Source organism: Pinus tabuliformis, chromosome 5_2 (genome assembly GCF_031772625.1).
Source record: "Pinus tabuliformis cultivar Carrire ecotype Pingquan chromosome 5_2, CPIR1, whole genome shotgun sequence".
Classification (NCBI taxonomy): Eukaryota; Viridiplantae; Streptophyta; class Pinopsida; order Pinales; family Pinaceae; genus Pinus; species Pinus tabuliformis.
In genome coordinates, this window is record NC_142306.1 from 185,358,947 (window position 1) to 185,371,340 (window position 12,394).

The window sequence follows — 12,394 nt, forward strand, 5'->3', positions numbered from 1 at the left end:
GAATAAGAGCCACAAACTCCGACTGTGAGAAGATCAGTTCGAGAAAGAAGGCAACCAAAAAGGAATAGTCCATCTGCTTTCTGTTCAAATTTTGCTTTGTCTGTTACTGATGATGATCCCAGAACTGTGAAGGATGCAGTGGATTCAGAAGATGGAAAACTCTTGAAAGAGGCCATGGTTGATGAAATGGCATCTTTGCATAAAAATGAGTCTTGGGATTTGGTGGAGTTGCTGACTGGAAGGAAACCCATTGGCATCAAATGGGTATTCAAAAAGAATACAAATGCAGAAGGAAATGTGGAGAAATACAAAGCTCGGTTGGTAGCAAAAGGTTATTCCCAGGTGCCAGGAATTGATTTTGGTGATATTTTTTCTCTTGTTGCCAAGGTAACATCTATTAGGTTACTTTTATATGTTGCTGCTGCTTTTGATTTTGAGGTAGAACAGATGGATGTGAAGACAACATTTCTTCACGGGGATCTAGAAGAGGAGATCTACATGAAGCAACCTGAAGGCTTCGCGGTGAAGGGTAAGAAAGAACTGGTATGCAAGTTAAAGAAGTCTCTGTATGGGTTAAAACAGTCACCAAGGATGTGGTATCATAAATTTGATACATTTATACGGGGACTTGGCTTCACCAGAAGCAAAACAGATCACTATGTGTATTTTAAATTAATTGGTGACCATGTTATTTATTTGGTCTTTTATGTGGATGATATGTTGCTGGAAATGACAAAGAAGTTATCCAGGATTTGAAGACCCAATTGTCCTCCAAATTCGACATGAAAGATCTTGGTGCTGCAAACTATATTTTGGGCATGGAAATTAAAAGAGACTGAGCAAAGAGGAAGCTCTAGTTAAACCAAAGGAAGTATGTCGAGACAATACTGCAGAGGTTTAATATGCAGGATAGTAAACCAGTGAAGGTTCCTATTCCTATAGGTGTAAAGTTATCTATTGAACAGTGTCCCAAGACACAAGAAGAGGAAGAGGATATGTCCCGTTTTCCATATGCAAGTGCAGTCGGTAGCCTGATGTATGCAATGGTCTGTACTAGACCAGACATTGCACATGCAGTGGGAGTATTGAGCAGGTTTATGTCAAAACCAGGGAAGGAGCATTGGACAACAGTGAAGCGGGTTTTCAGGTATTCGCGTGGCACTAGTGTTTATGGTTTGTGCTACCTAGGAAGACCAGGATTGGACAGAGTGTTGGATATTCATGGCTTTGTTGATGCAGACTGAGCTGGAGATCTGGATTAGAGAAGATCTACAAGTGGGTATGTGTTTAACCTATTTGGAGGTGCAGTCAGTTGGATGAGTAAGAAACAATCTGTAGTGGCACTATCAACTACAGAGGCAGAATACATGGCAGCCACTCATGCAAGCAAGGAAGCTGTTTGCTTGCAGAGATTGTGTTCAAGTATGGGGTTAGTACAGGGAGCTATAAGGATAGACTGTGACAGCCAAAGTGCAATTTTCTTAGCAAAGAATCCTGCTTATCATTCAAAGACAAAGCACATTGATGTTCAGTATCACTTTGTGAGGGATATGATAGAAGACAAAAAGGTGTTGTTGGTAAAGGTGGACACTTTGAAGAATATTGCAGATGCATTGACAAAATCTGTGATCTCTGAGAAGTTCTCTTGGTGTAGAGAGACAATGGGTGTTTCACGGCTGGAAAAATGGCTAAGCTCTCTTGTGGCCCCATGTGGAAAGAAAACAACAAGTGGGAGAATTTTGAGTTGTGTTATATTCTTTCCACGATTAGCCCACGTAGTTAACCGTGGGTTAGAGGGTGAGGGTCACATGGGGTTTGAGGTGTACTCGTAACCCCACTTTATGGGGTCTGGGGCAATGCCCTGGAAAATTTTGGTTTTGGACCCTATGTTAGGTTGGGCGAACCCACCTATGGTTTTGTGCATGATTTTCGCACATGTTTCTTGGACGTGATGGTTTTCGGTCCATGGTATTGGATGCTTCGGCATGTATAAATATGTATTGTAACATTGAAAGGAACATAATGAAAAATCAAGCTGGTAGTCCCGGTTTTGGGATCTAGGGGAAATCTCTATGTATATGTGTTTTATGTGTTATGCTCTCGCATTGTTTATTTTTTGTGTTTTAGAATTCGTATGCAGGTAATATCTGTACGGGGTTAAAACCTACATACTCGAAGGGAGCTACAACCCCCTAGCTCTTGTACTAGCCAATATGTTTACTAGTATGTAGGTGCCAACCTACAGAAAACTCCACTCTTCCACCAGGGACCACATTTCATGAATTTTTAGGCTGGATACTCCTGGATCACAACACCACAAACTTAAGGCCACGTTTCATCAAATTTTCACACTGGACCCATCAAAGCTTTTAAACTTAAACTGCATCAACCAATATTTAGTTGATCTGAACAATTAGATCACTGACACCAGAACACTGTGCTGAACCCAGAACCTTGCATCATCATTCAGAACCAACGTTAACCTCAAAAATAATGCATTAGAGTGTATACGCTACTTAGCTGAACCCAACCTGCGTGCATACGCTACTTCTGTGAATTAAACCTGTGTATACCTTTAAAACTACTGCAAACATAAACTTTTGAATCAAGTTTGTACCAACCATCAATATACTGAATATCTATAGAGCTTTACACAGGTAGGGACAAAGATCACTTCTTCTCACTTATACAATCAATCAATCAAATGCCAGCCTCCTTATGCATTCAGTTTTACATTCAGATCTAAGAAGACTTCATTAACAGACAACAATAAAACCATAGAATTTGATCAGATAGACCAGTGGATCTGAAAATAAGATTTTCTTTTGTATACACTACTTGAACGAACCAAACATGCATGTACACGCTCTTTGGCCGAGACAAACCTGCTTACAGATATGCAAATATTGGCTCAGAACTTTGCTGCAATTCCAGACTTCAGACAAACCTAGATCATGATAGATAACAAATAGATCAGGCGCAAAACATTAGATCTAGTCTCAACCAATATCAGATCATTTATGAATAAGTCATTTCAAGTCTCATGATTCCTGATCCAATATTGAACTCAAGGTGCACATGAATATTTCAGATCTAGTCCCAAACACAACCCTGCAACATAAAATATACTTCGGATAGAAGTGTTCCTTAGAATATTATTACTTCCTCATGGCCAAATGATCCTCTCTTCCTTATATACTCTTAGGCCTTTCTCAATACCTTGGACCAAAACCACTTAGGACCAATACCTTGGACCAAATACCTAGGGTCAATAGCTTGGACGAAATGCCTCAAACCAGATACCTTGGATCAAAATACCTTGGACCAAAAAACTGGTTTTCCAACATGGAAGCGCTTTTCCTCCTATGAAAGTGCATGTATACATTATACACTACCTTTGTTCTGTTAACCTGCATGTATGCGCTTCTTGGACAAAGTGAAACAGCGTATACCTCTCTCTCTTCATTCTTTGGAGTCTGATCTGTAATCCTTTGTTGTTGACCTGCTGTACTGTGAACTATCATTTGAGTGAGTTGCCATCAAGGACAACACCTTTATCATAATGCCAACAATATGTATTGATAATGTGATGAATTATCTCACTATCATGCATTGTGATGTTTTGATCATAATGAAAAGCGCTTAAGTGTTGTAGCAATGTCTTTAGACACAACCTATCATATTGGAGTGTGATTACTCTTATGTTTATTTCTATTATATTTTTTATTATTTCTTCATTTAGGTTCATTCCCCAACATAAAATGAGAGATATCGGTTTTGAACTAGCCCTCTTGTCCTCAAATCATGCTGTAAGATATTGTAGTGATTGACTTTGGGCTAATTGATTTTTTGAATGGAACATATTTTAATAATTCAGAACTATTATAATTTTGAATATGGAACCAATATTGATCTAGCCATTTTGAATATATATAATTATGTTATTTGGGAAGTAGGCATGGAAACCCTACTAAAGAGAAAAGGGCTCTATCAATATATGAAAACTAATATTCCATTTCAAAGAATGACTAAATGGTGATTATAATCATTAGAGAGAAAGAAAAGGCCACAGGGGTCATTATGACCCATATTTCTTGAGAAATTAATTTTCACATGCGTGAGATTTAATATCCTCATGAAGTTTGAAATAATCTAAAGACATTGTTTGGTAAAGTTGATGAAAGTTAGGTCATGTAGTTAGAGAAAGAATTGATCTCTTTTGATCCCCATTCCTTTGAAAGGATTGAGGACTATTTATATCATGTCAAGGAGTTGTGATTGAAGTTGGTAGAATGTGGGAAGAACTTTCTAAAAAATATGAACAACCCATTTTACTAGTCTTGGTGAATTTGAAAACACCTTATGATGCATTTTTTCCCTCATTCTACACCAACTAGATATTACAAAAGGAATATGGTAAGGACTATACCTTTGACACTCTTTCTATTTTATTGATCAAGTATCAACAAAGGTTAATTGAGGTAGGAAATATTAGTGGTAAGCACTAATTGCACTTGTTAAATCAAAAGAGAAGGTTGAATTAGAAGGAGGGAGCAAGTAGGAAGGGATGCCTCAATGAGAAAGATTAAGAGAAGGGTGATGGGTGGATATCAATCAGGAAGAACTGAAAAAAGAAGACATGCCACTACTTTGGGAAGACAAGACGTGAAAAATAAAGCCTATTCGAAGAATAATAATGAATTGAGTAGAAGGTTAAGATGCTTGATGTGTTAGCTAAGAAATTGACTAGTTGGATGACTAATGACTTCACCTTTTCTATCAAAACTCAAGAATTACAAGAACACATGACACAAAATGAATGGTTGTCAATTCTAGTTATACTCATCACATGGAAAAGGATGCTGCTTTGTTTTTCTCCCTTGGACAAGGCCATTAAGAAAAATGGTTACTTAGTACATGATTCTTCACCTAACATTGCTAGTCACAATAATGTACCTTATTGACAAGGGAGAATCATGAATGTATATCATGTTCCTACTTTGAGCATAAGTAGGTTTCAAGTCCCCTACTAACAAATACAGTTAAATTTTTTTAATTTTGTCTAAATCAATTCTTTGTCAAATATTTGAGGAATCATAAGTTAATTGTTGTTAAATGGATTCTCAATCCAAAGACTAGACTGTATAAGCTACATGAATTGTCCCACCAGATGCTGAATTGACTGCCTTTGTTTCATATACCAATGACCAAAATTGATTTTGTAATGAAAAAATCAAACATCCAATTTTTCAAATTTTGAAGACAATGGAAACATAAAACATGGTTTCTAATTTACCAAACTTCATTCCACCTACTAGAGTTTATAAAGGATGTTTTTTGAGTAGGCATTATCAAGTACCTTTTAAATATGGGAAAGTGTGACATGCTAAGAAGTCATTGGAGTGGTTCATAATGATATTTGTTTCATTGGTAAGCCTTCATTATAAGGTGCAAGGTATATTTTGATATTTATTGATGATTTCTCTTGGTTTATTGTTGGCCCAATGGTTAGACTTGCGGGGGGGTGGGTTTGAATCAACATGAGATCAAGTTTACTATTTCAAAACTTTTCATAGTAAAAAATCCATATAGAAATGAATCATAAGTGTTATGTCATCAACTATAACAATGTATAATCAAGATACCATCATATCAATGACATATGAAGAAACCATCACATCACAAAGAGACAAAAGCTTTTTAGTTGGAAACCCATATGCAAGAAAACCACCAACCTTATCTTTCTTTATCTACAATTCCTTACAGATATTTGTAGGCTATGACTTGTTGGAGGTAACTACCGATAATAAATGTAAGTTTCCACTTGTGGTAGGCTACAACCTAATTGAGGCAGAAACCTCGAAAGAATGCAAGCAATTGTTTACTATAGACTACAACCCAATTGAGGAACCAACCTTGATAATGAGTGGGCCAAACTGTGCTAGGATTCAACCTAATTGAGACGCCAACGTCGATAATGAGTAGGTTCCAACCTACTCTAGGCTTCAACCTGATTGACGCTTCAACCTTAGTGGAGGCACCCACCTCCTTCTTCAACTTCCTTGTGGACCTCTATCTCATCGCATTTTCAAATTGGATTCATTGTCATCATACATAACTAAAATATAAGTAATATCACAATATGAAACCTATAATCTCTATTTTCATCATGACAAACTATATCATCATCTCAACCTACACAAACTATCACTCTCACTGAAACCTACAAACATTGCCACTCTCACAATCACTATTACTAAAATCTACAAACATTGTTACTACCACAATCACCGTCACAACAAAATACAAACACTTTCATTTCCACAATCACTATCACTATAATTTAGAAATAATATTACCCATACTTTGCTCCAATAGGTTCATCAATCTAGTCACTCAAACCCTTTCTCGGAACTTGATTTCGCCATGTATCTAAAAGCACTAAATCTTTCTCATAGACCATAAAAACATAATCAAGAGATTTAAAACATCAAATATGTGTCAAAATAACATAACACACCCCTGGTTACATCCATCTATGATCCCTACTTGTCCATCTTCTTTCATAATCAAATTTGGAGTAGTATTGAGTCCAAAAACTCAAAATAGCCATATATAACTATATAAAAATTTAAATCCTCTACAAAAAGGCTCTTTCTAGGAACCCTTCAACAGGTTTTCGGATTTTGGAGCCAGGCCATTGGTGGTCTATTATTTATGAGAAAAAATTCCTATACATATACATAAGAAAGAAATATTTCTGAACTTGTGAACCAGCAGGGTCGAACACACAACCTTAAATTTCCTAGTGTAGCTCTACACCAATAGCATTTCCCACTGTTTCTTGCAAGGTACCACCTCCAACATTGCTTTATCGACCACAAATACTCATACGAGTTGTGTGTTAGGCCCAATCATTTATCCATTCAAACGTAGCCAAAGTTCATTGGGTTGTTAAGCGCCATGCCTCTCTACAACCAAACTATGTGGGATTCACCAATGTGATCACCAATAGTCACTATAACCAAAAACTTTAATAAACAAAATCTTCGCACCAAGACTTAAAATATCCATTCGATTCAATTTTGTTTTATTGTATTTCTTTTTCTTTGTATTTGGATGGCATGGGTGTTATATATATAATGGTTCGATGTGGCCTAGTTCTGATAGGGATGACAAAAAACTCCAAGAGATTATGCTTGGAATCCTAGGGCTTTGTCCAAAGCTGATTAGAGTCATATGCCCCTATGATAATGAATTCATGTGACATGGGGCTCATGTGTGATGAATCCTAACCTTAGCCCCTCATTTTCGTACATGTGACCATGCCTTAAGTTTGGGTCCTTAGGGTTCCTTGGTCTCATACATTATGACATCAACATGATGTCATCATGCCATGTGGAATACTGAGAGGGGTGCCATGTGTCACTCATTTTTGAGCATTTCACAAATCCAAAGTTACCATTTGTACTTGCCATGTGGAAACCCCTGGTGGCACCAAATCATCATGTTGATGTCAACTACTAATGTGCCCTACCACATGTCATGCCATGTTGTGCTTTCTACCATGTCATACCCTATATATGCATGTCGCGTGTTTGAGCTACCATGCTAATGCCAGCATGTTGAGGGATGGTGTGTTAGCCATATCGTCATGTTTAGCTAATGAAACAGTACCATATGTTGAGCCTTCATTGGTATGGAAAAGTGCATTAAACATTGATCACCTTGTGACTATCTTCCATCATTTACTTCACATTTTGATCCTAGAATCATTTGATCATTGAAAATATGCACACTATTTAACATGGTTAATGTTCAAACATGTTACACTAAGATCTATTGTTGACTTCGTCAATCAACCATGGATGTAATTAAAATATGTGCATTTTTTAATGAATTTTTTGTTTGGGTTTTTGCCTTGTAGTCATTGAGCCTTTCATAGCTCTTAATCTTCAAATAGCCATAACTTCTCATCCGAGAGGATTTTTTCAAAGGAAGATCTACTGTTGGAAAGGTATCAATGAGACCTATGCAAAAATGTAGTTTATAGGATTATTTGGACATTAAAACCATATCAAAAACTTTAATAACTTCAAGCACCTATATCTTCATGTGATGAGATCCTATAAAATATCAAGTTGTCATATTACTTCATAGAGAGTCCTGCTACTTCCCTAGACATAATGAATGATGTTGTTGTTGTCTTGAACCTTCCCTTTGACATCAATGACATCTTGTTGTCATCAATGACAACGCTATGTGTAGAAATAATCCCCTTTTTCATTCATGGAAATACCAATAGTTATTGAGGGTCATTAGATGTCAAATAAATAAATAAAATCCTCTTATGAAAATGTAGTGTCTGCAATCTCTCCCTGCTCAAATGAAAATGAAATGTCTACAATCTTTCCCTACTCAAATTCCTTCCTTTGTCAAAGTCAATATATCAATATCTTCAATCTCTCCCTGTTTGACATTAATGGAAAAAATGGTCACAAATGTCTTCTAAAACTACAATGCTAATGGCCGAACATGATCTGGCACAAGTATCTATGAAAACTCCATAATCTATTATGTGATGATATTGTGGACCTAAATGAACCATACTATATTCTTATTACTATTCTACCATTTTAATAGAGTCTTTACCTGAGACCATGCTTCCAGTATTGCTCATAATTGTTCATGTACTTCTAAAGTCTCCCCTTGAGATCATTCTTCCACTACTTCTCATAGTTGTTCATGTGCTTCTAAAGTTTCCACTTAAGACCATGATTCCATTGTTTCTCACAAATTTTCTTGTACTTCTAAGGTATTCCCTTAATACCATGCGCTTTCCTATGGACCTTATCCAAATTTCTTCATGTTTTTTGTCAACTACAAGTCCTTATAATCTTTGCATTTTCTAACTGTCTATAAAACATATCTACTTCACTTATCCTTTCCTTACATTTGAGATAAGAGTCATAATCCTGAAGACCTTTCAACCCCACTCATCCTTTCATTGAATCTGAGATATGATAGTCAAGTCATGCTAATCAATGTAAGAGTCGTAGTCCATATACTGCCGTCATAAATAGAGTTGCTTCTTCAACTTTTGATTCAACAAATGTTGTTCCTGAATAACCCTTCTCCAAGGGATTAGATCTGAGAAGTCATATCTAACCGAGGTCCTCCTTGACTTTTTCTCCAGCCACTAGTATTAATAGGAAGTCCCTTTCTATTAGACCATCTTGAATTGATCTTGTAATTTCATGTTATATGACCTTCATTGTGATGTATATGACATTCAACATCCGGTTCTAATATCTACTAAAATGATTGGGGCATTTTCTTGATCTGGTGCACATGTCTCCACCTAGGTACATGATAATATCCTCTATACTTGACCATATCATAGGTCCAATAATCCCATGATTTTTGACCAAATATAGTACATAGAAAATAATACCCAAAGAACCTATTTTTCTACCTAGACATACAAGGAGATCTTTACCTTCTAAAGTTACTTCTTGGAAAAGCCATATTCCCTTTTTTATTGACACTTTCTTGAATATTTCTATAGGATTCTTTGTGATGAGCTATATTCAATTGTTGATCTTCAATACCTACTTCATTGTTGCTTGTGAATGTCCCGTGAAGGTTCATACTCATTGGTTGATTACCAACACTTGCTCCATTGCTACTTGTGGATGCTTTGTGATGAGTCATATTCATTGACTTCCCTGCATTATTTTTGCTTGTGTATTATTTTTCTTCATTCTAGTTCCTTGTATTCCACCCCTTCTTGGAATTGTCTAAAGTGTCATTTAAATGAACAAGCTTAGCCTAGTGCACCACTTTCTTTTAATCTTCAAGAGAGACGTGTCATAAGTGTCATGTCATAAACTATAACAATGCATAATCAAGCTATTGTCATATCAATACCATATAAAGAAACCATCACATTATAAAAATACACAATCTTTTTAGGTGGAAATCCATAAGGGAGAAAACGACCAATCTTCTTCTTCTTTACATAGATTTGTAGGGTATGACCTGCTGGAGGAAACTACCACCAAGAAATGTAAGCTACCATTTGTGGTAAGTCTACAACCTGATTGAGGCACCAACCTCAGAATAATGCAAATAGTTTCTCATTGTAGGCTACAACCTAATTGAGGCACCAACCTCAGAAGAATGCAAACAATTGATCATTGTAGGCTACAACTTGATTGAGGGAACAACATTGGTAATGATTGGGCTCCAACCTAATTGATGCTCCAAATCTGATAATGAGTAGGTTCTAACTTCATCGAGGCTTTAAACTCAGTGGAGGCACCCCCCTCCTTCTTCAACTTCCTTCTGGACTTTCATTCGGTCTCATTTTCAAACTGGATCCACTGTCATTATATATCACTTAATTATAATTAATATCACAATATGCAACTTGTAATCTCTGTTGTAATTATCACATCGTATATCATAATCTCAACTTTCACATATTATTACTATTAGTGAAATCTACAAACATTATCATTCTCATAATCAATATTGCTAAAACCTGCAAACAATGTCAGTGACACAATCATAATCAATATATTTATGTTGATTTCATTACATTGTTAGAGGTACATTATATTTCTCTCTCATGCATTGAAACTATACCAAATTTATAGCTTACTTATAAGAAAAGAAAAATTATAGAACATGTGAATGACAATGAATTGGTCCTTAGCTCATTTGGAGTGGTGCTCGAGGTTAATGAAAGAGGGGAATTTTTTTACAAAACTATGAGGGATCTAGTGGAACGAACTTGGATATGTACTTTCCTCTTATAATACAAAAAAAAATCCAATGATTCCAAGAACCAAATTATATCTAAACTACAGGGAGTGTTTCAAGAGAAATGGTCAATGAGACATGTCAAACTTGCAATATCAAAAACATACAACAACAACAAAAAACCATTCAAAAGGTAATATTCCTAATTAAAATGATTTTCTAGAATTATATGTATATATTACTACAAAACATTCATTTATTAATATCAATTTTGTTATATTTAGTTTTCATATATCAATATAAAAATAGTTTATTACTTTTTTTGGGAAGATTATGAAAATCACAAATGATCAATGAGATGATATGCAAAACATGCGAGTAGGAATGTCCAAAAAAGTGCAAAAGGAGATGGTTAGAGACATGGACATAATTGCATCACAGGTTGAGCCATCCCAACAACAACGTGCTTCAAATGTATGTAATCATGATTTACTTTGTACATATAAAAAATAATTTAGCATTAAATATTAATTTTCAAGTATTTTCTTGCAAAAAAAAAAAACAAAATGGAACTCATTTAGCACATAAAATAGGAGGACAAGGAAGAAAAGGGTTGATATCAAAGTTTGTGAGTAATTGTTAATATTTCTTTATAGCAACTCAATGTTTCATTTTTGTATATTTCAAGTTGTTTTACAACAACCATCCTTGAATGTCTTCAAATAGGTGCTAACATACAAAGACCATCCATCAAAAGAATTGATTGAAATTGGGTTAAGTATCGGTTATGAGTATATGTTGGCATATAAAAAATTAATTGTTGAATTTTTAAGTATCTATTTTGTATTACTTCTCCGAGTTTATAATTAATAGAACAAAAAAATATTTCCTATAAAATCTATGATTTATAATAGGGTTTAAAACATGCAAGAAACAAAGTATGGAACTACACCAACAAAAGACTTGCTGCAACATGGAATGAGACTTGATTTCAAAACCATGTGTACAATTTATGTGTCACTTCTTGCTATGGTACATTTCTATTCGATTTACATTGATGTATATTATTTATTTCAATTTTCATTATTCACACCAATGTAAATACACTCATTACACTTTATTTTTATGTTTTCAAATGGAACACAATCAAGGAGATGAAAACAATCGATGCAATCAACAAAACATTCATCCAATAACACAATTCATGGAAGTAGCTTGAGCACTAACAATAATTCCAGTGAAGAATGATGATCTATTTGGATATCAATGCAACCTGTTGTATTTTTTGAAATAATTGTCTACAAAAATCAGAGATTTTGTTTAATTTAATGGACATGGTGTCCCAATTGAAATACAAGGGGTTACCATAAGCAATCCCATTTTGTATGACAAACAACCTCTTATTGATATATAATAAAATACATTTTAATTTATTCTATTTTGTTATCCAATGTCGCTGTGAAATGTTACACTACTCATTAAATATATATGGATGATTAAATATTATAATCGAGAGATGCAAAATTTGATAATATAACAAATTAATCCAAATATCATATACAAATGCACTAATCAAATTTTAATTTATATGAATATTGTTATAAGATATATGTCAATTTTTTATGAA